Below are 22,930 nucleotides of genomic sequence, written 5' to 3'. Positions count from 1 at the left end.
CCACAGCCTGTCCCCAGAACTGGTGAATATTACCTTATATGGCAAAAGACCGTGACCTCATTTTCTTAAAAAAGGACGCTGCAGATGGGATTAAATTAAGAGTCCCGAGATGAGACTGTTCTGGATTATTGCCTCGGTGGCCCTAAACCCAATGACAAGTGTCCTCCTGAGAGACAGAAGAGAAGGCGAGACACAGGGAAGGCCATGTGAAGACGGAGGCAGAGACTGGAGGGACGCAGCCACGAGCCACGGAACACCCGCAGCCACTGGGGCGCGGCGGGAAGAGAGGCGGGGGCAGTTTCCCCGCAGAGCCCCCGACACCTGGATTTCCGACTTCCGACCTCCTCATCACTGAGAGAACACACGTCGGTTCTTTTAAGCCACCCAGTCCGCGGTAATTGGTTGTGGCAGCCCTCGGAAACGAATACAGGATGGTAACGGTATCACGGCACTTTAAAAATCCTTCTGTGTTAGAGACACAACCTGAAATATTTATGGGTGAAATGACGTGATGTCTGAGATCTGCTTTAAACTACTCAAAAGAAGACGCACACCGAGGGGACGGTGAGACAAGCTCGTGACATGCTGACCGGCTGAAGGTGGGGGAAGAGCACCGGGGATATCCTGAAACAGTCTGTGCACTTCGGAGTAAGTTTGGGGATTTCCGTATTGACAAGCTGAGTGTGTACACATCGGGGCCTACCAGGCAAGCGTCTGAACTACATTGGTGACATCTGTCCCAAGCTCTACACAATGCAATTCACTTTAATATCCAGTGTTGTTCACTGCCCTCTTCCAAACAATAACACGACACTGAACCGAGTTCATTAAAGCTGCCAATGCACACGCTCACTTACGGGGAGCAACCATGGGGCTGAGGTTCCTGAAATGAATCTTAAATTCATAACCTCATCTTCCTGTATGCTTGACCAGATACATCACAGCACGAGCTGAAAGGACACACCTGCACTTGGATAAAAATAAGGGAGGCTTTCTTATACGCACTACACAAGTAGCACACGAACAGAAATGCAAGCGACATAATCAACATGTGTAAATGAGCGTTTCCTAAGGTGCCTGCCGCCGGAAGCAGATCCCGTCTGGGAATTCCCACGCACGGCAGCATCAGCGCGGGCCCGCAAGGGAGTGCTCTGCTGATAGAGACCCAACTGATACAACACGGGCTGAGGCCACGGATCGGGCCGTATTCTGGGGAATCGCACTTCAAGCTACTAGGAAAACACCTTTCAAACATTAACTTGCAGCTTTGAGGCAATAATTCAGGGTGTGACCGCACCGGCTGGGAATCTTTGCAACTGTGCACCAGAACGCAGCCGCATGCATTGCTGCCGGCCCTGCCCCACCCTGCCACAAAGCACCAGGCTCCGCCAGATGCTTATCCTCCTCCTTGGAAAGATGATGAAGTTTCTTGATACATTTATTTAGCAAACGCTGGACCTGATTCTCATAATGCCTCCTCGGGGAACATTCTGCTCCAGCTTCACCTAAATTGCCCTGGAAAGAAATGAAATAAGAGGGGCGGCAGCCTTGAGTCAGCATCTTTCAGGAGAAACCTCGGCGGAACCTAAATGAAAACCGACAGGAGACACAGTCGGAGCTCAGCAGACCGGGCGGCCAGGCTCCGCCAGCTCTCCGGGGTCTCTCGGTTGCTCTGCGTGCAGCGCTGTCCTTTGACCTGACCACGTTTCCAACGTCCTTTCAGACTCCCGATGCCTGCCTGCCTGGCCAGTGCAGGCTCTCAGTCCTTTCCGCGGAAACGATCCTTTGGCAGGTAAACCTTCTCGCAGCACTGAGCAAGTGAAAACTAGCCTAGAACAGGGCTTCTTGGGTCAGCACTGTGACATTTGGTTGGCCACTCTCGGTCGAGGGCAGCTGTCCTGTGCATAGTAGGATCTTCAGCAGCATCCCTGGGCTCCACCCACTAGGTGCCAGGAGCAGCCCCCACTTCCCACTGTGACAACCCAAAATGTCTCCAGACATTGCCAAGCGTCCCCCCATCAGGAGAATCAGAGCCTTAGAAAGCTCCTTACTGGACAGCCATGCCCAAACACTGGAACGTTCTGATACACGTGTGGCAAAGTATAAACTCTTCCTTCTTTTCATTCAGCCTGGTGGGCAAAAAACGGAAAAACAAAGAGACCCCAAGAAAACAATGTGCACGCATGCACGTTTAACCGGACACACTCAGATGGCTTTCAGGAAGGCAAAATAAAATCATTTAGGAATAATTACAGAGTTGGGCCCCATGAGAAAGGGGTGTGTGAAGTTTTTGTGTAACTATGTGCACTTTCTAGGGACACAGGATGGGTGGTGCCATCACCTTCTTACAGTCCTTGGTCTCCCGAGAGCATCAACAGCCATAACAGCAGCACTAATGACAGTGGTTCAGGCACATGGATGATTTTAGCTCCTGTCAAAGCCAGGGACCCCATTTACAGATTCCCTTAGTTGTCTCCACCTTCCCCTCTTCCTTCTTCCACTTGCTGTCAGTCACAGTGTTTGAAGAACACCCCAAATCCACCATGGGGTGGGGCAGCTTTGCACTGCATGCTGAAATTAAAAGGCTGCTGTGTTGAGGAGTGCAGTTGTAAAATCGCACTCATTCATCCCTGAACCACAGAACGGGCAGTGCTGTCTCCCGCGGAGTCCGGGGAAAACAAAGAATTTTCCTTAGAGTAGACACATGGGGCTCCTGACATCAAACCCGCCAAAGCGGGGATCCCGAAGTGCAGAGGGTGTCCTGTGCTGTGCAGAGGAAAACGACAGCCACATCCTAGCAATTCGCTTCCTGATCACTCCCCCTCAGCCTTTCAAGAAGAAAACAGGGCCTGCTTTCAAATACCTTCTCAGCGCACATAAGGGATGCAGACAGCCAATCTAATTATTTTGGTTCCACTTTCCAGCTCTATCAGTAAGGCGCTGATGCAAGAAATGGGAAGATAAGTCCCTAAAAGTGCTACAAACAGAACTCCTAGACACCGTGCATGTGCTACCCCACAGTGGGGTGGCCTAAAGATCCCGTCACAGCAGATTTTAGTTCAGCACTTGTGATGACGCCTTGGAGGGGGCTGCCCGGTGCATGGATGGAGGACACACATGCGGCACATTTCAGCTCTGTTAGAGCGTCTTGCATCACGCTGCTGTGGAGCGAGGCTGTTATAACAAGAGGCTTCAATTCTCTGCTGAAAAGGAATTTATGACACCTCCTGCCCCCTTTCTGTGGTTTTACTTTCCATCTTTGGCACACAGGGTAATCCACACACTCACAAATATTTAGGGAAAAAAAAAACAATAAAATTGCCTGCAACCATAAGCAACATAATGCCTATTAGGTCTTTGCTTCAAGAAATTTTAAATAAAATAAGATCCAAATTCCCCTGGGGCTTGGGGCTTGCCAGGGAGCTTATTTTTTGTGAACGATTTCAATTTAACTCCTTGGGTAACTTGTCTTAGTAAGCTGCCGACACATCTGTCCTACTTATTTCTATGGTTTTTGCAAATAGGATAAAAATGATTTCCATTTACTAGCGCCATCATGGTTTCCTTTTCATTATTATCATCAATATTATCTGTTTGGCAAGCTGTCCAGGCTTCTTTAGGATGATAAATGCTGCAACAATTTGCAGTACCTTTAAAAGAAATGGCCGACTCCATTCCATTATGCCAGGAGCGTCCGTTCTCCCTGCCAAAGCCGCCCCTGCATCCTGCCACAGGCGACCCATTTGTGCTGGAGCACAGGGGACGCTTGTTTGACTGCGGCACCCAGTTCTACCCAGCGCCATCCACAGAGCTCTACTTCAGCTCCCATCTCTGTGTTCCCTTCTGCCTGCTCCAGCTTGGCACACTTGGGTTTGCAATTTCAACACTCAACCACGTGTGTGCACGTGCGAGCGAGTTACTAATTGTGACACTCACAACTTATGCTTTAATATCAGTGACAATGTGGGAGGGATTACTGTTAGCATTTTTAAAGAATTTTTTCCTTTCTTTCTTTCTTTCTTTTTTTTTCTTTTTTTTTTTGAGACAGAGTCTCACTCTTGTCACCTGTGCTGGAGTGCAGTGGCATCATCATAGCTCACTGCAACCTCAAACTCTTGGGCTCAAGCGATCCTCCTGCCTCAGCCTCCCGAGTAGCTGGGACTACAGGTGTGTGCCACCACGTCTGGCTAATTTTTAGTAGAGATGGTGTCTTGCTCTTGCTCAGGCTGGTCTCAAACTCCTGATCTCAAGCGATCCTCCTGCCTTAGGCTTCCAGAGTGCTAGGATTACAGGCATGAGCCACCACTCCTGGCCAGCATTTTTTAAGATTTCATCACAGCACTTAACAAGAAGTGGAAGTTCCTTTGCAATTATTTAATTAAGTGTTTCTGTTTTGGCAGATAGTGCCAAGACTGGTTTGCAAAACAGGAACATTGTGAATGCTTTCTAATCATCACGGAGGGTTAAATAAACCTGAAAGTGAGGAGGACACATCCTTGCAGCTTAGCCACCCCCCATTCCTTGTCACCCTCCCATTAGTTGAGCCCACAGCAGTGCTGGTGGACATGTATGATCTACGGTCAGGTGTACCCAAATTCCATCTGACAGAAAGCTGCAGATACAAGTTGTTTCTGTCTTTTAACAATAAAGCTACTGGGCCAAGGCACAAAAGGCCACTGCTATGTCACCATTTTGACTTAAGATGAACACGAACTCCCTATTGTTGTCCTCATGTAAGTTAGAACGGCAAGGAGGAGAAGCCCAAGAAGCCACGTGCAAGTGCGAAGCCTGGCCTTGGCACTGCCCGGGGGTCGAGCCCATGTTCAGGCTGCATCTCTTCATTTATCAAACTGGGTCTGCAGCTGTCCGCGTCGTATCTCAGGGCCACGCCAGCCTTGTGAATACAAAGCAGGGTTTCTCAGCCACAGCACATTTGGGGCTGGGAAGTTCTCTGTAACGCGGAACGTCCGTGCGCCGTGGGACGCTGGGCAGCATCCCTGGCTTCTGCCAACCAGATGCCACGAGCACCCTCCCGCACTGTGACTGCCAGACATCATCAGATGTCCCAGGGCGTGGGCAGAGAGGATGCAAAAATCACCTCCTTTGAGAGCCACTCTCTTCTCAAGGGATTAGGTCTCCCCTGGTTTCCCGCGGTCCACCAAAACACAGTCCCGGTTAGCCTGGCTCTCTGACCGGCTCCCTGCATCTCGCACCAGCATGCTGGAACTCAGTGAGCTCACCCACCAAGCACGGCTGCTGATCTGTCTGCTCTGTCCACTGCGGGCAGCCGCTGTTCACATCTTAAAGCAAAATGATATTCAGTGCCTCAGTCACACTGGCCACAAGTCGAGTGCTCACGAGCTGTGTGTGTGGCCGGCGGGTGCTGGCCTGGACCACGCAGATGTGAACAGCTCCCTGTCCACAGGGTGGGCCCTGGGGCTGCCACTCCAGGTCACCCAAGATGTTCCAGACTGTTGTAACGGCACCAGCACTTCTCTAAGACTTCTCAAAAAGACTAACTGGTGGGCAAATTTAAATGAATCCCAGGCACCACTGACATTCTAGGCTTGAGAAAATAAGGATAACTCTTTTTTTTTTTAATGGAGTACTTTCCAAAGATTGAAAAAACTGCATTTTCTACAAACTGACCACTCAATCTTGGACAAGCTTATATTTTTAAAAACTATAATTTAAAAAAAAAAAACCAAGAAGTCAAGATAGAAGGCATTCATCCCAAATTTACATGCAAGTAATGAAAAAGTACAAACCTGAAAAATAGTGAGATCAGCCTAGAATTACGGACTTGGGGAAAAGGAAGATGGTTGATGCAGACTCCAATTGTGCATCCCAGAAAGATATCTGGAGCCGTCTCAATGATCTGCTTCGTCTCGTCATACAATTCAGTCTCTTCTGATGGGTGTGGTGCCCAGTTTGTATTCTGGAATTGTCCGGGTCTATCTGTAAACCTGTCCCCAGATGTTGTGCCACCTACAACAGTCCTGGCATCTACCCAAATAAACACATAGACACAGCACACAGAATAGCATCCTGAGGCCTCAGTGACTCAAATTGCATCGATCTAACCACCATTTTCAGAATCCCTGCATGGCCCGATGCAGCCCACTTCCTGGTGCACACACCACACCCCTTCTCCAAGTAATGATGACAGCATTGAATGTGGTGGGCTGCATTTCATAAGATGCCTGGCAGGGCGATAATCCCCTCTCCCCTGGCCCCCGGCCTGGCTGACACAGGGTTGGGGCCACCCTCAGCCTCCAGAGACTAAACAGGGCCAAACACCTGCGTTTACCACTGGGACCCCCAAAGCGTCCTTGAGACACAAAGTCCCCTGGCCATGCACACCCGGCTGTCCACACACATCGCCCTGGACTCTCCCCGGGAAGAGGTTGTCAAAGGGAGCCTGGCTGGACCGTATGGTCCCATGGCATTAAGACCAAACCAGAGGAGGCCCATGGCAAGAAATACTTCCTGACAAAACAAGGGATTTTGTGGTAAATGGGGTCGTGCCAGCCCTTGCCTGCCACTGTCCAGAATGTCTTTATTCACAGTTGAACAACTTGCCACAGCTGCAGAGTATAGAGATTTCAAGAGCCAGAAAGCCGTCTGTTCTCTGCTTACCCGAATTTCATACAACATTAATATTCTACCTGCATCTGCTGACCAAGACAAATTGCTGCAGAGTGCAAAATGACAACGTTTCATGTAAATAAACCCTGTGAAAAGGAGCCATGTGAAAAGGTGACATTTGAGATATGTGAATTGCTACAGGTAATGGAGATTCTGTAACCAGTTTTTAATTATTTCAACAAGCTTGCTTCAAGCTCCACACTCGCCTCCTATACATTTTCCATTCCCAACTAAAAATCAAATCACATCTTTGCTATGGCAACCCTAGCAAACTAATATCCTGCTCTAACCGCAGCACCTGCATCCAGGAGGCATTTATTATCTGCTGAACAAATGAACAGATAATTAAATATCACTTCTGTTGTCCTACTTTGCACCAAATGTCAGCGAACTCCATCTTGATCATTCCATGTAAATAAAGTTATAAACTCATCTGAGTAGAAAGATCCCCTTGGTAAGCAAACAGCAGTTGCTCTGGGATGGAGTACTGTGACAACATGCTGGAGCAAACTCAGATCCAAATATAGAGCGGTGATTTCTGTAGAGGATGTTTAAGTTACAGACACCACATTTCAGAATCATCATCAAGAATCTTTTCACATAAAGATCCAACTTCATCACGCTGATTGCGAAGCGTCTCTAAAGTTTATATACACGGAGCGAAAGTTTATGCTTTTGCAGGAAAGTAAAGTTACAGGGAGTGAAAAGAGGAAAGCCAATTCCGGGACAGAGTGAAGGCTGGTGGGGAACTGCCACACGTCTTTGTTACAGAGGATCGTGGCTGGAAAGTGAGCTCCCGCGAGAGACCCCAGTGGGAAGTGGGCTGGCATGCCCTGGGACACTTCCACGGCTGTTGTTGCATCTCCTCTACTCTTTCCTTTGCAAGCTGCAGGGATCGGAAGGGCAGGTGGGGTGAGTGTGTGCGCACGCTGATCTCAGAAGAGCAGCTCCTGACACAGCAGAGAGCTGTGGACAGGGCACAGGAGGACGTTTACAAGGAAAGCTCTGGTGTTTTCTGTGTGGACACAATGTGATTTCACCACGCACCACCTGGAATCGCTTTCTATGTCTAAAGAGTAGTCATGAGCCAGACATAATGAACCCTACTTCAAAATAATTTTTTGTAAACAACCCAACTGCGCATCGATGGATGGCAGGATAAACAAACTGTGGCCTATACAAACAACGGATTATTATTCAGCCTTAAAAAGGAAGAAAATTCTGTCCCATGCTACAACATGGATAAAGCTTGAGGTCATTATGCCAAGTGAAAGAAGCCAGTCACGAAAGGACAAGCCTGTATGTAGCATTCCACTCCCATGAGGTGTCCAGAGTCGTCAGATTCGCAGAGACAGAAAGCAGAGGTGCCAGGGGCTGAAGAGAGAAGGGGCAGAGGAATTTGAGTTTACTGGGGACAGAATTTCAGGTGGGGAAGAGGACAACGGTTCTGGAGACGGGTGGTGGAGGTGGCTGCACAACAGTGTGAATGGACCGAATGCCACCGGGCTGTACGACTGAACTGTGTAAGATGGTAAATTTTATGCATATCTTATCACAACAGTAATAGTTCTTTTTATACCTGGACTTACGTAAAGGCCAAGATCTTTTAGTTACAGTCTTTTCTTCGGGAACTATTTTCACATGGGAGGTTCCATTAAACAATTACTAATTGTGCACATGGATGTCTTAAGATGGGAAATTTGGAGAATTGTAGAATTATTCTAAATAATTAGATTCAGAACTACCAGCTAGGAAAAAGATCAAATTGTGCAGATTATTTTTCTTTTTAATAGACTACAAATGAAGTTAAATTAAACTGATTCCTATGATATACGATCCCTTGCTAAAAATGTATTTTCTTAATACAAAGAAAAACACGACTTAGGTGGATAAGGTCAGGTCTATATCTCTTGTGCACTGGAGTGTGTAACCCCCCAAGATTTGAAGCCATAAGTCCCAAGGTGACTTTATCTGGACACAGGGTCTTTAGGAAAGTAATTAGGGTTAAATGAGCTCATAGGTGGGGCACTAGTCTGATAAGACTGGCAGCCTTAGAAGAGGAAGGGACACAGGGCACAAGCGCCCTCCCAACCAGGCACAGAAGAAAGGCCATGTGAGGACAGCGACAAGGCAGCGTCTGCACGCCAGGAAGACAGGCCTCACCAGAAACTCAATTTCCTGGCACCTTGATCTTGGGCTTCCAGCCTCCAGAACTGTGAGAAAACAAATTTCTATTGTTTAAGCCACCCACCTGTGCTATTTTGTTACTGCAGACTAATACGGGCAGACTAATACAGTATCCTTATTGTTTTCCAAAAGTGTAGTTACATCGAGTTCAAGAGTCACTTTTAGGGGATCCAAACGTGTATAACTGCTTACCGTGGTGGTGCTTCATACCCAAGTTGCTAAACTGCTGCGAAAGGAGACGGAGGGCAATATTCTGTGAACACAAAGCTCTTTGCCATGTCCCACACCGGCCGGCCCTGTCGCCACTGACATCTGGGGCCAGAGCACCCTGTGGTGGGGTGGAGGGCGCTGAGCAGTGTCCCTGGCCTCCACCCTCTCAATGCCAGCATCTCACACACACAGCCCCAGGCCGCGACAAGCAAAAATGTCTCCAGACAGGGCCACAGGTCCCCTGGATGGGGAAAATTGCCCCCCAGAAGAGAACCACTGTCCTCAACTGAAAAAGAGATACTTGGGAACTGTCCTTGTTTATAAAGAAAACAAAAAGGAGACACTAAGAAAAATAACATCTTCTGATTTGGGATGAGAGGCAGAAAAAAGGAACATGTCGGAAACAGAAGAATTCTTCATTTTCAGACCCCTTCAAGGCCATTTTATTAATACAACCAGAATCTAGAGCCAATTTCAAGAATTTACTATTTTAATTAACGTCCATTTGATTCAAATTCCGTCAGGAAGAAAGCCGCTGGGCTTGCCACCCACTAGCCGGGGTGGCAATCCGCCTCGCAGGAAGGGTCTGGCGGGCCCGAGGGCAAAGGAGTGTGCCCAGCTTTGCCGGAGAAAGCAGGTGTGCGGGGAGCGCGTGCCGCACCGCGTGTGTGGTCCGGCCACGTGTGCAAGCCAGAGGACAAATGCTGTTCGAGAGAAACGACACAGTGCAAACGAGAACCACAGACTGGAAAGGAAGGGAAAGGAGTGGAAAAGGTTGATCAAACGGCACTTCATCGGGACTTTTCATCAGCCAGGGACCACAGAATGCACTGTTCTGTCGGCTCACGAACCTCGACGTCAGCGAGCCGTGCTTCCAAGGGTGCCTAGGAAGCCTCAGGGTTTCGGCAAGATAGGTTGGCAGCACACCCCACCCCACGCGGGGCCTGCCCGGCAACCTCTGTGGAGCACCACCCTTACCACCTGAGCAGGGAAAACCCCACCAGAGCCCCCGTTGTGTCCTTACGGGGATTTCCAGTTCTCATCCATGCCACCAGGAAAGTCCAGGGCTGCAGGGCACGGCTTCTCTTTAGGTCATGGATCGCTTCGATTATGACTGCCTGGATTATTTGTGCCCCTCTTGGGTTTTATGGATAAAAGAGAATGGGCGAGAATTGGCCACCCATCCCCATCACTTAGACCTCAGAAAGGACAGTAATCAGAGTCACACAAGAGAGACCGCAGAAGGCAAACGCCCAGGGGATGCAACACACACACAACACCTCCCACAAACAGGACAAAGCCCAGAGGCAATGAGTGGTGCCCTTGGGGTCAAGATACCCTCCCCTACCCCCAGAAACCTTCCACCCACTTCCAGGCTGTTAACAGGGAGCGGGCAGGGGACAGAGGACTGGGAGAGTGGCAAGGAACACGCACTGACTCGGCAGCTACAACGTGCTCGTGAATACACTATGAGGTTCGGCCCATTCGCCCCATCGTACAGGAGACAGAGGCTCAGAGGATTTAACCTACTTCCCAGAAGTCCCAGAGGGCCTGGGTGACCAGAACGGACATGAAGGGAGAGCTGTCTGACGTGTCCCTGGCCCTGGTGATTCCAAGGCACACACCAAGTTGCATTTATGTGACGGTGGTGCTGGAACAAAGGGAGCTCCAACCTGCACTGCTTCATGAGCAGCTAACCCCACCCCACAGGGGCTCCCTGCAGGCAGCTCCTGGGGACAGTGTGGAGACGCAGCCGGCCTCTAGGGAGGGCCACCAGGCAGTGCTACCTGCCTGAAGGCTTCTGGGGTTTGGCTTGTACCCTCCGAAAGCTCCAGGGCTCCGGATGTCCCAGCTGGGGCAGGAGCATTCCTTAACTCGACTCATCTTCCCGGCAAGCACAGCAGCTCTGAACAGGACAACAGCTCTGTTCCTTCTGCAGAGTATTCCTTTTTGCTCCCCCGTCACTGAGGTCCAAGAAAGGAATGGAACCCCAGCAGATGGGCCACTGGGCCCTCTGGCTGCAGTCTGCTGGGCCGGAACCCTCCCTCGGGTGCAGGACGGGCTGAGAGCGCAGCTGGGGCAGCCCGCTCCCCAGCTCACGGGGCCGCAGGGGGAAGGAAACAGGACCACGGCAGCGACGGGCTCGCACCCAAACCCGCACCCAATGTTTACATCAGCTCTACCTGTAACAGCCCCACGCGGGAAACCACCCCAACGCCCTTCAACAAGTGAATGGATGCATGAACCCTGGTACATCTGTGCCACGGAATACTACTCAGCAATCAAAAGGAATGAGCCATCAACACGCACAACTCAGAGCTCACACCCACACCACGGCGCGTGCAGCCCCGTCAAGGGGACACACCCACGCCACGGCCCGTACAGCACCCACGCATGCCCTATAATGCGTTATCCAGACAAACAAAAAAAGGGGCAAGCATATCTCTGTATACTCCGCAACGCTCCAGAAGTAACAGAGCTTTCATGCGAAATGGTCTGAAAAGGATGCTCTTGATTCAGGGAGCACGGGCCCCACGGGCCCCACTGTAACGTGGGTGAAATAAAACAAGCGCCTCAAATGTGAATCGGAAAAAAGATCAGAAACTACGTTTCAACTCAAAAGCACACACATCTTAATAACAGTCTCCATTTTTCTTTCTCAAAATTCTTATCTGACTTTCAGAAGCTACATAAAACTGTTTGCTATGAAGTGTTAATAAGGATACTCAGCATTTTCCTCTGCTAGCATAATCACCTATTACCAGAAATCTTGAGAAATCACTGTTTCCGCTACACAAAGCCAATACAGTCTTATTTATTTTTTAAGCACCGAAAGTATGAAGCCGTTGACAGTTAATTCATCATGCAGTAAGAAATCCACTTCACAACGTCACTTACTCAGAGCCAAAGGCAGGCAGATCCCTTCTTCCTTTGAGGGTTTAGTTTCCGGCCTCTCTTCTACCTTCAATTACCTGTTAATGAAAAATACCCCAAGTTAAGGCAAAAACATCAATGAACACATCCTGAGGCATATTCACGGTCGCTCCCAACAGGGCAGATGTCTGACTTAGTGAGCAGCACTACCAAGCTGTGCGAACGACGCCGCGTCAGAGGGCAGACGGCCCCCCTGGAGAATCTCAGGCATAAGCCTCTGTTTACAGCACGCGGTGAGACGCTTCGCACCAGCCTGCTCACAACTCGCCGCTATCTCAGACCTGATCGTGATCACAACATTGCCAGGCAATTTCAGCAGCTGAAAAATCTACTCTAACGACAGGCACAGTGTTCTCTGCCGTCCTAAAGCACACGAAATGAAAATACAGGCATTTCTAGTGTCAACACAACCCAACAAATTTTCACCACCGAGAACCACATGCTGGGTCTTGCGGAAGACGGAAGTGCGGTGCAACTCGGCAAGGGCAGGGCAGAGAAGATCAGCTAGCACACAAATGCACAAGAGAACCTGAGGTGAGAGAAATCTCGGGGGTCACGCTGGGCGGCGGAACAGACGGTGACCCAGAGATGGGGAGTTTACTTCATGTGGGGGCCCGGGTGGAGCTGTCTAAGGAAGGGGCCCTTGAATGGGGCAAGAGAGGCCGGGCTGTGGACACGACAGGTGCAAATGTCCTGTGGCAGGAATGAACTGGGTCTGAGGGAGGGAGGCCCAGGCAGGACAGCAGAAGAAAGGGACAGCGGGGGTCCCAGGTCCCAGAGGACGCCGCAGCCATGGAAAGGAGTCAGATCCTAAGCACGCCAAACCATACCCCCATCAGCTCACTTCACTAAAAAAGGAAATCTGATCACCCTTTCACCTACGAAGCCTACAGGGGCTTCCCACTGCATTTGCAGCAGGCCCAGCAAGGCTTTTGCTCAGTGGAGACACAACAGCGCATAGCAGAGAGATGGACAGACATGCACAGGGCCTGTGGCGCTCGGTGAGAGCAAGGGGAGCCGAGGATGGCAGGGTCAGGGACAGCCAAGGAGGGCTCCCAAGTTTGGGGAGAGGGTAGCAACTCGGAAAGTGGCACCATGCTCTGGGCTGCAGAAAGGCTGAGGAGATGCCTGTGTGTACGTTAACTCTGCAATGCCCATTCGACCTCACAGGGGAGTGTCAACTGGGTAAACAGACAAGTGTGGGTCACATTTACCGCGGCATGCCCGGGGTGGTCTTCGGGTGACCGCCATCTTCAAAGCTGCGGCCCGTGTGGGGGCACCTACAGCAGCTCTCTCGACCTCCACAGCCCTGACGCTGTTGACCAGACCATTCTCAGGGATGGGGCGGGGGCGGGGGGAGCTGTTCCGTGCACCTTAGGATGTCGCGCAGCAACCCTAGGCGCTGCCCACGCAACGCCAGTAGCCCTTGCCTCTCCAGCTGTGACAGCCAAAATTGTCCCCAGGAGGGCACAACCTCCCTGTTGGGAACCACCAGTCTAAAGCCATAAACCGAGGACCAAACCCCGACAGGAAGAGGAGCTGGCCAAGGAGAGAGAAGGCGTGTCTGCAAGGCAGGAGGAAATCCACAACGGTGCCATGTCCCTGGCTTCTGGTGACAGACATCACTCAAAAAGGACCGAGTACTGACCACTGGAGCATGCCAAGATGGAAAGAGCTTGCGTCCTGGACCAGGGCAAAGGCCGCCTGGAGAGACATGCCAATGACAACAGTGACTGTAATCCCTACAGCGACCCCAGCTGACAACGGACCAGGGAGCGAAGGTGCAGAGGCTGTTCCTGAACCACGCAGGCGTGTCCCCCACCTTGTACAGGACAGCAGCAAAATGTGCGTCTGCTCTGCACATTTTCATTGACGAGAATCGTGTTTTCCTCTCTGTGGGCTCTGGTCTGAGTGGAGGAAACCTCCAGGGGCTTCATGGAGGAGGTGGCGCTCGAGTTGGCCCGAGAACTCAGGTGAGAAAAAGAGAAAGGGGCCATAATTTGAGTGGTGTTAAAAGGCAACAGAAGGGAGCAAGCCAGGAGCACTGAGGTTTCTGAAAATGTGGGGTGATGCCCTCACAGTGCTCGGGAAAGAGGATGCAGATGGCAGGGTACCAGACAGGTGAGCGGTGCCCTGTCCAGCTGAGGAAAGAAGGGGCTTCCTGGGCAAGACGGCTCTGCAGATGGCACAACCCCAAAATACTGACAACCCGCTTGGGCGGGAAGCCAGGGCTCCCTAGCTGGGCCACACATGAACCCTTCATCTGCTGAACCCCAGGAGGGTGGAAGCCAACCCTGGGGGAGGGGACAGGCAGTCAGGATGCAGGGACTCAGACAGGGAGCTCCGCACCTGACCGGTAGGGACCAATTACATTCTTTTGGCCACTGGTTTAAGAACAGCTGCGGCAGGTGCACCTGCCGGCTCCGCAGCCGCCCTGGTGACAAGAGTCAGCCCAGAGCTTTCCTCTCGGAGGAGCTCATGCACCCCTAAGCCCCCGCCCAGTCCGGGTCATCAGGAACTGGGGTAAAGGAGCACCTCACGGAACAACCACAGGGACTACATCTCCTGCCTCTCCCCTCTTTTATGTATTCTGTAAGCTCACCAAGGGTGCACACCCCTGGCAGGTGACACTTAGGACTTCTAACGGTGAGAAAATCCTGACTAACTCCCACGCACTGCCAGGTGCCTGGGCCGTTCCCCCGTCCGTTCCATCGGCCTTCTCCAGCATGACTGGGCGTATGCGTTACGTTAGAAAGGAAAAGAGGAAAAGGAGGAGGAGGAGGAGGAGGGAGGGGAAGAGGAGGAGGAGGAAGAGGAGGAAGGAAGAGGAAGGAGGAGGAGAAAGGAAGAGGAAGGAGGAAGAGGAGGAAGGAGGAAGAAGAAGAAAGGAGGAGGAAAAAGAAAGAGGAGGAGGAGGAGGAGGAGGGAGGCATAGGCCCCATTCTGCTCCTAATAAATTGTAAGAAACCCTCTCTGGACCAGAGTTTCCTCAGCTGTGAAATGAGGGTTTTAAATTATTTATAAGGTTTCATCCACATCAAAAAATGTGAGGGGCCATTTTCCCGTTGACTTCCTTTGTCAACTCCAGGAGAAAACGCTTACAAAGAACTTAACTAAGAACTTGCAAAAGAATTACAGGGTGGAGGAGGAGGATGTGTGTGTGTGTGTGTGTGTGTGTGTGTGTGTGTGTGTCCCAGCCAGCAGCACTGGGACACATCCAAGGAGCGCAATATTTTTGCCATAATGATTAACATTTCAACTCCAGAGAAATTCAAGTTGGACTGTGATAACAACAACGTGAAAAATCTAAAAAATGTTTTCAGAAGCCACTAAGCATAACAGAGAATCTGCAGCTTCCCCGATTCCTCTTTTTTTTTAAGCAAGCCCTGACTGTACCCAGGCCAAGGGCCAGGTGCTAACTCACATGGCACCGGCACAAGCATCGGGGACGCTACAGTGCCAGAGGATTCTGAACCACTTCATTTGCCATGGGGTTCAAGGTCTATGTCATAAAGCTCTTGTTTCCTGTATTATCAACATCGAACAGCATTTATATATATTAAGTAGATTTATTCAACAACAGATTTTAAAATCCTTCAAATCGGTGGTTCTCAAACAGGTGATTCTGCCTCCAGGGGACACCGGGCAAAGTCTGGAGACATTTTCAGTTGTCTGGACTGGGGGAGGAGTGGCACTGGCATCTAGAGGGTAGAGGTCAGGGATGCTGCTGAACATCCTACAATGCACAGGACATGCCCTCCTAACAAAGAATTATTTGACCCAAATGTCAACGTTGCCAAGGCAGAGAGAGCCTGCTGTAAACTATGCTAAAATTTCTGTAATTTTACACAGAAACCTTTTAGAATGGTTATCCACAAGAAGCATCCCTTTGTGCATATGGATGGGTGTTATTATTATTGCCCCCAAAGTATAAAGAGGGAAGCTATAAAAGTACCTCACGAAATAGTAACATGTATTATAATGGAAGCAAGCATTAAAAACAAACAAAAAAACCCTAAAATAAACAAGACAACTAATGGCATGCTTTGGTAAGAAATGCCAATTCTAGGCTAGGGCGCAGTGGCTTGCACCTGCAATCCCAGCACTTTGGGAGGTCAAGGAGGAAGGATCATTTGAGGCCAGGAGTTTGAGACCAGCCTGGGCAACACAGTGAGACCCTGTCCCTACAAAAAATAAGAAAAATCAGCCGGGCCCAGGAGTTCAAGGCTGCAATGAGCTCGCAGGGCATTCTCCATGCATGCACGTGTAATCCCTTCACTCCATAAATGCCACAAATGTAATAAATCGTTGTCCAGGCACTCCGGTGACAATGACTTAGGTAGCAAATAGAACAAAACCAAACTGCAAAAGTTCTATCTACCTGCTCCAAAGCACACTAGCCTGGTGTTCCATCTGAATTACTGGCAATCAGTTTTCATTAAAGCTTAGTGCCCTGAATACAACATACAGCAGGCATGTGATAGGTGCGTATATAAAACAAACACAGGGCAGCATCAAAACCAAAAGAAGGTCACTAATGTTTCTTTAACTAACTTTGAAGAAAGACATACTAGTGCTGTATATACAGGGAAATAAACGTTCAGGGAAAATTGTTCATTTTCTTTTCAAGGATCAATGGAGAAACATTATTTTCTTAGTCTACTCCTGATATATCATTTAACGTCCATTAGTTTCCACAAAATATGAAATTTTATCATGCATGTAGGTTTTACAAGATCTGTGTAAAATTATGAGCTATTTGAAAAAGGAGGGAAAAAAACACACCAATGATTTCCTCTTTAAAGTCTGTGAGTCTTAATAACAAATATTTCATACATGCACCACCAGCAAAATCAATACTTTGAAACAAAACACAAACCCACGGGAAACTTTAATAAGCTATCAGTCGCATAATATTTGTTTCTAAGTATTTATTATTATTTAAATTACAATGATAGATTAAATTTTATTTAGTGGTTGAAACTAATCTTTAGCGAGAGAAAAGGAATCCCATTTAAAGATGATATATAACAGTGTTAGGGGCTGGGTGCAGTGGCTCACGCCTGTAATCCTAACACTCTGGGAGGCCGAGGCGGGTGGATTGTTTGAGCTCAGGAGTTCGAGACCAGCGTGAGCAAGAGCGAGATCCCCGTCTCTACTAAAAATAGAAAGAAATTATCTGGGCAACTAAAAATATATAGAGAAAAAATTAGCCGGGCATGGTGGCGCATGCCTGTAGTCCCAGCTACCAGGGAGGCTGAGGCAGGAGGATCGCTTGAGCCCAGGAGTTTGAGGTTGCTGTGAGCTGGGCTGATGCCACGGCACTCACTCTAGCTGGGCAACAGAGCGAGACTCTGTCTCAAAAAAAAAAAAAAAAAAAAAGAGTGTTAGGATAATATGATGTTGCAAATTCAGCAAACTGCCAATCAACAGCAATTCAAATCTCTTCCCACAGATACAACTCCAAATTTTATAAAGGTAATCATCACATAAACTAATCAGGTTTCTGTTTAGAGGTGGCACAGTGCATCACAAAGTAGAAGAGAATCCTAATTAATCTTTGCCTCATCTCCCAAAGCACTGTCTCCACATTTTGTAATGAGCACTAAGCTCAATTTTGAATGTAATTGTCAAGCACTTTATTTATTCACTGGAATTATGATAAAAGTTGCTCAATACCATATGGTCCTGGTATTCATGTTTCAGTTTCCATCATTCGCGAAACACATCTGACTCCCTCCTCACCTGGAAAGGTCAATTGTGCTGTCTTCAGTTTCATTTAACAGAACAGCCAGCAAATCCCTTTTGGAAAGCAATTAAATACAATGACAATTTCCCTCTGCCAGTCACCAAATTCGACTATTCATTTACGTAAGTACCTCGAAACCTAGGACACCAATCTCTACAGGAAGAAAAAAAAAGTATCAGCCAACTCAAGAACTGGGCATTAAAGTGTGCACACGTGCACACACACATTCCCATTCCCAAACCAAACTGCTGCTTCCGTGGCCACCTCCGTACTGAGGACATCAGGAAGAGGTGCTACTGACACTTCCTATGCACCAATTTCACAAGGCTTCTCTTTCACCCCAAAGAACATGTTTCTATGCTCATCACAACAGAAGGGATTAGAACTTGAAGAGAATTCATTTTGAAAACAGACGTCTAAAGGGAATGACAACTCAACTAATCACACACCCTGTTCAAGGTGGCACACAGGGCTTTCTGCCATTCAACCCGGAGGTGGCTCCTCTGGCCTTGGCACCTGTGTTTTTGTCGTAGTAAAGTCCCCTCATGCTCTTCCCTGCAACCTGGCTGGATTGTGGGAAACAGTTCCCCAATTCTCTCTTTCCTCATTATCCCCCCCTTAACAAAACAACCACCACCACCCAACACTCCTACAAATACGGGAGTTTCACTGTAAGAAACTATCACACCCGTGTAAGGCAGAGACCCAAACTACCCAACTTTCTGATTCTTACCCCTTTGGAAATGAGTGCCTTCAAGATGACTTTTAAGCCCCAGCCTCTTCCTAAAGCGGAAACTGTTCAAAGTCGGGGGGGGGGGGGGGGCGGGGGGAGGAATGGGGAGGTGGGAGCCCTTGGGAATTCTGCTCTAGTTCACACTGAGGGTCGCCCTGGCCCCAAGCCTTCAGACCAGTGTCCTCAACTGGGGAATGACTGTGCTCCTACCAAGACACATTTAGGCAGTGCCTGGAGACATTTCAGGCTGCCACAGCTGCGGGTGGGAAACGTTCCTGGCACCCTCCAATGGCCGCTTCAGTAAGAACAACGCAATTCTACAGGAGGTGTGCATGTCACTCTGGGTGCCGGACTCAGAGGACCCTGTCCGTGCAGGTGTCATCTGAGGACAAGAGCAGGCGGGAGGGCTTTTCCATGGCAAACAAGCCCTGGCAAGTCAGCTTCATGAATACCTCTGCGATCTGTCTGCACGTGCTTCAGGAACACCACGGAGTCTGCCTGGACCTACCCCCCATCTTTCATCCGGGCTATTAGCAAGGTCTCCTAACTGGCTTCCTGTTCCCCAGCTTGCCTCCTTTGAGAGCCCAGGTGTCCAACTCTTAACCCCCCTCTCTGCTTCAGTGGCCTCACCCTCTCTGCAAGCTCTCTCATCGGGCCCAGCCTGTCCTTGCACCTTTGATTCCAGAATGAAAGTGAGATGCAAGGCAGGGAGCCTGGTCTCAGAGCCTTGTCTGGTTGTGACGCAGACAGATGCCACACTCTTATCTGGGATGCAGCTGGTCTGGCAATGACCAGCATGGATGCCAGGGCCAGAGGGGCTGGGACAGAACCACCCTCCAGCCCTTGCCAGCCACAGTATCCTTGGACTAGGTGTCCTTGGAGCCTCCTGGTCCTCATCTGCACAAAGGGGATAACTAACTGAACCCCCAACAATGTTAGGAGTACATGCTGCCACTCATACCCAGAAGGAGCATAGAACCCTCCCTGGCACACGGGGAGCACCATATAAATACTGCCTACAGTTGCTTTGTCATTGAACTCCGCGGTGATGGAACTGGCTTACAGCCCTGTCAATTACTAGCTGTGTGGCTCCAGACAAGAACTTGTGAGCCTTGTAAAAATGGGATGAAGGACACCTAGGTTACGTGGCTGCTGGGAGGGACACAGATATTATAACGTCAAACACATGGCATAGCTCCTGCCTCATCAAAACTATCACCTGGAGGGCATCATTGTTAGCTGGGATCAACAGAGAACGCAGGCGCTGAAATGATGGCACAGAGTGGCTCCAAACCTTTCCCTCTTATCATTCGATCAACAAATTACCTGTCCTTTCTGCAGTAATCTCCCTTAGACTCATTTCCTGGGAGACATGTAAGAACTTTCACTTCCAATACCTCATTTTCATTTCCTGCTTTTCAACAAATGTTATGAAGTATACTCACGGCTATGAGGTCCAGTTTTCAGTGGAGTTTAGAGGAAACTGCTACACAAGAGTTACAGGGACAGAAAAGAATTTCCACTCCCATTCCATGTACCTTTAAGCCCAAGAATTTATTGTTTTTAATTCCAGTAAAATTCAGTGATGTAGGAGCTCTGTTAATCATTATGAACCTTTCTTTTCTACATTGATTTTAAAGAACTTTAACATTCAGACCTGAATGACCTCGAAAGTTTACCTAGGGTCTGAGCACCAGCTGCTTTTGATACAGTATTCACCATACTAAATTTAGAAGTATACTCTGTCCTGAGGTATTATACTTCAACAGGAAGCGGCTAGATTAAAATAAGATGCCGCTAACACATCAGAATTCAAAAGCTACTGTGAGCCAACAACCTCCAAGAAGCTATAGTGTTCTCATTCACTGAAATACTTCTAATTCCCCACCCGGGAAAAGAAAGGAAGAGAAAAACCTTGGTGTGGCTTCCAAAAGCACATACAAAATAGCAAAAATAAAATAATGAACTGGGTGAACCAGGGCACACAGAGAAGATCACGGCAGGGGAAACGAGACAGAGTCCAGAGGGGAAGGCGTCACCCAAGTTTGCCATGGCATGCGACCTTCTGTCAGTCAGAAGGAACCAGGCATCTGATTCTGAGTTTCCTAGACATCTCCTCAAAGAAGGAAACATGATGAGATGTTGATTCACAGTATACAAAAAATAAAGGCACGTGTATCAGAAATACAGCTTCTACAATTCTGAGACATGTACACAATTTCTCCCATGGGTCCGAGAAAGGGGAAGTAGTGGACTATGTACAACACTTCACCAGCCTCAGTAAACGTGGGGGATAGTTCATTGGCACACTGCTTAAAATACCCCTCAGTGTAGGGTAACTGCACAGCACTAAAGCACAGCTAAGTAAATCAAACTTACAAGTGGATAAACAATGCTGCAGAAGTGCGCAGACCTCCCTGCAGCCTGGCTTACTCCGAGAAAACATTTTAGAAGCACTCAGAGTCCCCACTCCCTCAGGGTTACAGAAACACTGCTGCATTATATTGTAAACACATTTTGGTGCCAATAAATATACCACTTCTACAGTACTATTTTTAACGGTTGCCTAGTAACCCATCGTATGGCTAGATCCTGCCTCATTATGCAATCTTTCGCCACTGCGCTCAACTCCACGCTACTGAAAGCAACGCCGCAGCAAACAACAAGCACCACTTTTTGAGTGTCAAAAAATTTCACAGGTCATCTCCATAAAAAAAGAAAGCTGCACTTTTATTACCTCATGTTTCAGAAAAAAATACCTAATGACGGCAAGACTACATAATGGCAGTTAGTTCAGAGATGGCTTTAAAATAATTTGTGTTTCTTTTAGTCACTCGAGGGGCTACAGGTATTTGCAAAATAGTAGTACACATGCAACAACTGACTTTAAGTCCATAAACAATGCCTGGGGTGTGTGTGCGTGTGCGTGTGTGTGTGTGTGTGTGTGTGTGTGTGTGTGGACAAATTTCCAGATTTCCTGGGAAATAATTATAAAACATACAGCATTAAAATTTCTTCACAAATCTGAGTGAGAATTTCAGAAAAAAACTTAACACGCTAATCAGGACAGCAACATATTCAGTGAAACCCAAGGACCAGAGGCACCGCACTGCTACTGTGTCCCAGTGTCCCCATTAGCCCACCGGGGATGTACGTGCATCAGGGCACCACACGAGCCCTCGCCCCCACGGTCCCGGGGCTGAGTTTAACCCCACTGCCTTGGAGAGGCCTTCCCTGAGCCCTCCAGCTCTGGCCGGAACCGCAGCACCTAATCCAACATCCCTTCCGCTTGGTTGTGAACCTAGCGACTTGTTTTTAGCTATGTGACTTCTTTCTTGCTAGCAAACTCATTCTCTATTTCCGCCTTCCTGGCTTGCGAATTTGGGTAAAGCACATTTCCGTGCTGGAGAGGCCCACGTGGCCAGGAACCGAGGCTGGTCTCCAGTCCAGCAGCCCGGGAGGCACGGCGTCCTGCCACGACCGCGTGAGTGAGCTGGGAAGCACCCTCTTCCCCAGCTGAGCCTTCCGATGAGACCGGTCAGACACAGTCTGCCTTCGGCCTGGCGAGAGATCATCAGCTGTGGCGTGTCTGAATTCCTCGCCCACAAAAACCTTAATAAATGTGTATTGTTCTAAGCTGCCAAGTTTGCTACACAGCAGTAACTAACACTTAAATGTCTCCATGGTTCCCCCGCGCAGAATTAAATTCATTTAACTAATTTTTCTTTTGGAGAAAAACAAAACACATTTACTCTCTTACAGTTTTGGAGTTCAGAAATCTAAAATCAGTTGTTTATTAATAAATAATTTTTAGCTAAGAATTTATTTACTATCTTTCCTTTTTCCTAAACAGTAAGACCCATGATGGTAGGTGCCGATCTGTTTTGCTCCCCACTGTCCCTCAAGTGTGTGGCACACAAAGAGCAGTCCGCCAGCACGTGTGCACCTATCTGAAACGTCATCACCAAGTTTAGTTAAAAAAAACATACACGGGCTGGGCATGGTGGCTCACACCTGTAATGCTAGCACTCTGGGAGGCCGAGGCGGATGGATCGCTCGAGGTCAGGAGTTCGAGACCAGCCTAAGCGAGACCCCGTCTCTACTAAAAATAGAAATAAATTATCTGCACAACTAAAAGTATATATAGAAAAAATTAGCTGGGCATGGTGGCGCATGCCTGTAGTCCCAGCTACTAGGGAGGCTGAGGCAGGAGGATTGCTTGAGCCCAGGAGTTTGAGGTTGCTGTGAGCTAGGCTGACGCCACGGCACTCACTCTAGCCTGGGCAACAAAGTAAGACTCTGTCTCAAAACAAAACAAAACAAAACAAAAAAACACATACACGTAGTATTCCACAAGTTTAAAGACTGGTTACTCTTAGAACTAAAAATCAGCTTCTCTTTACTCTGCTGGGAAGTTAGCCTCAGAGACCCCAAAACAAGTCATCTCTACTAGAGAATGCTGGCTTATC

At 48.8% G+C, this 22,930-nt stretch overlaps 1 protein-coding gene across 2 annotated transcripts in view; it reads right to left on the bottom strand.

The window, feature by feature from the left end:
* LOC123629050 (F-box-like/WD repeat-containing protein TBL1X) overlaps positions 1–12,017 on the bottom strand; it is a 1,209,717-nt gene extending 1,197,700 nt beyond the window's left edge. For both annotated transcript variants that reach the window (XM_045538982.1, XM_045538983.1), the window contains exon 1: positions 11,944–12,017. The gene's annotated coding sequence lies outside the window, so the exon portion shown is untranslated. The remainder of the gene's footprint in view (positions 1–11,943) is intronic.
* Between the last annotated feature and the right edge of the window lie 10,913 nt (positions 12,018–22,930).

Source organism: Lemur catta, chromosome Y, assembly GCF_020740605.2.
Source record: "Lemur catta isolate mLemCat1 chromosome Y, mLemCat1.pri, whole genome shotgun sequence".
Taxonomy (NCBI): domain Eukaryota; kingdom Metazoa; phylum Chordata; class Mammalia; order Primates; family Lemuridae; genus Lemur; species Lemur catta.
This window is presented reverse-complemented; position numbering and strand designations above follow the sequence as displayed.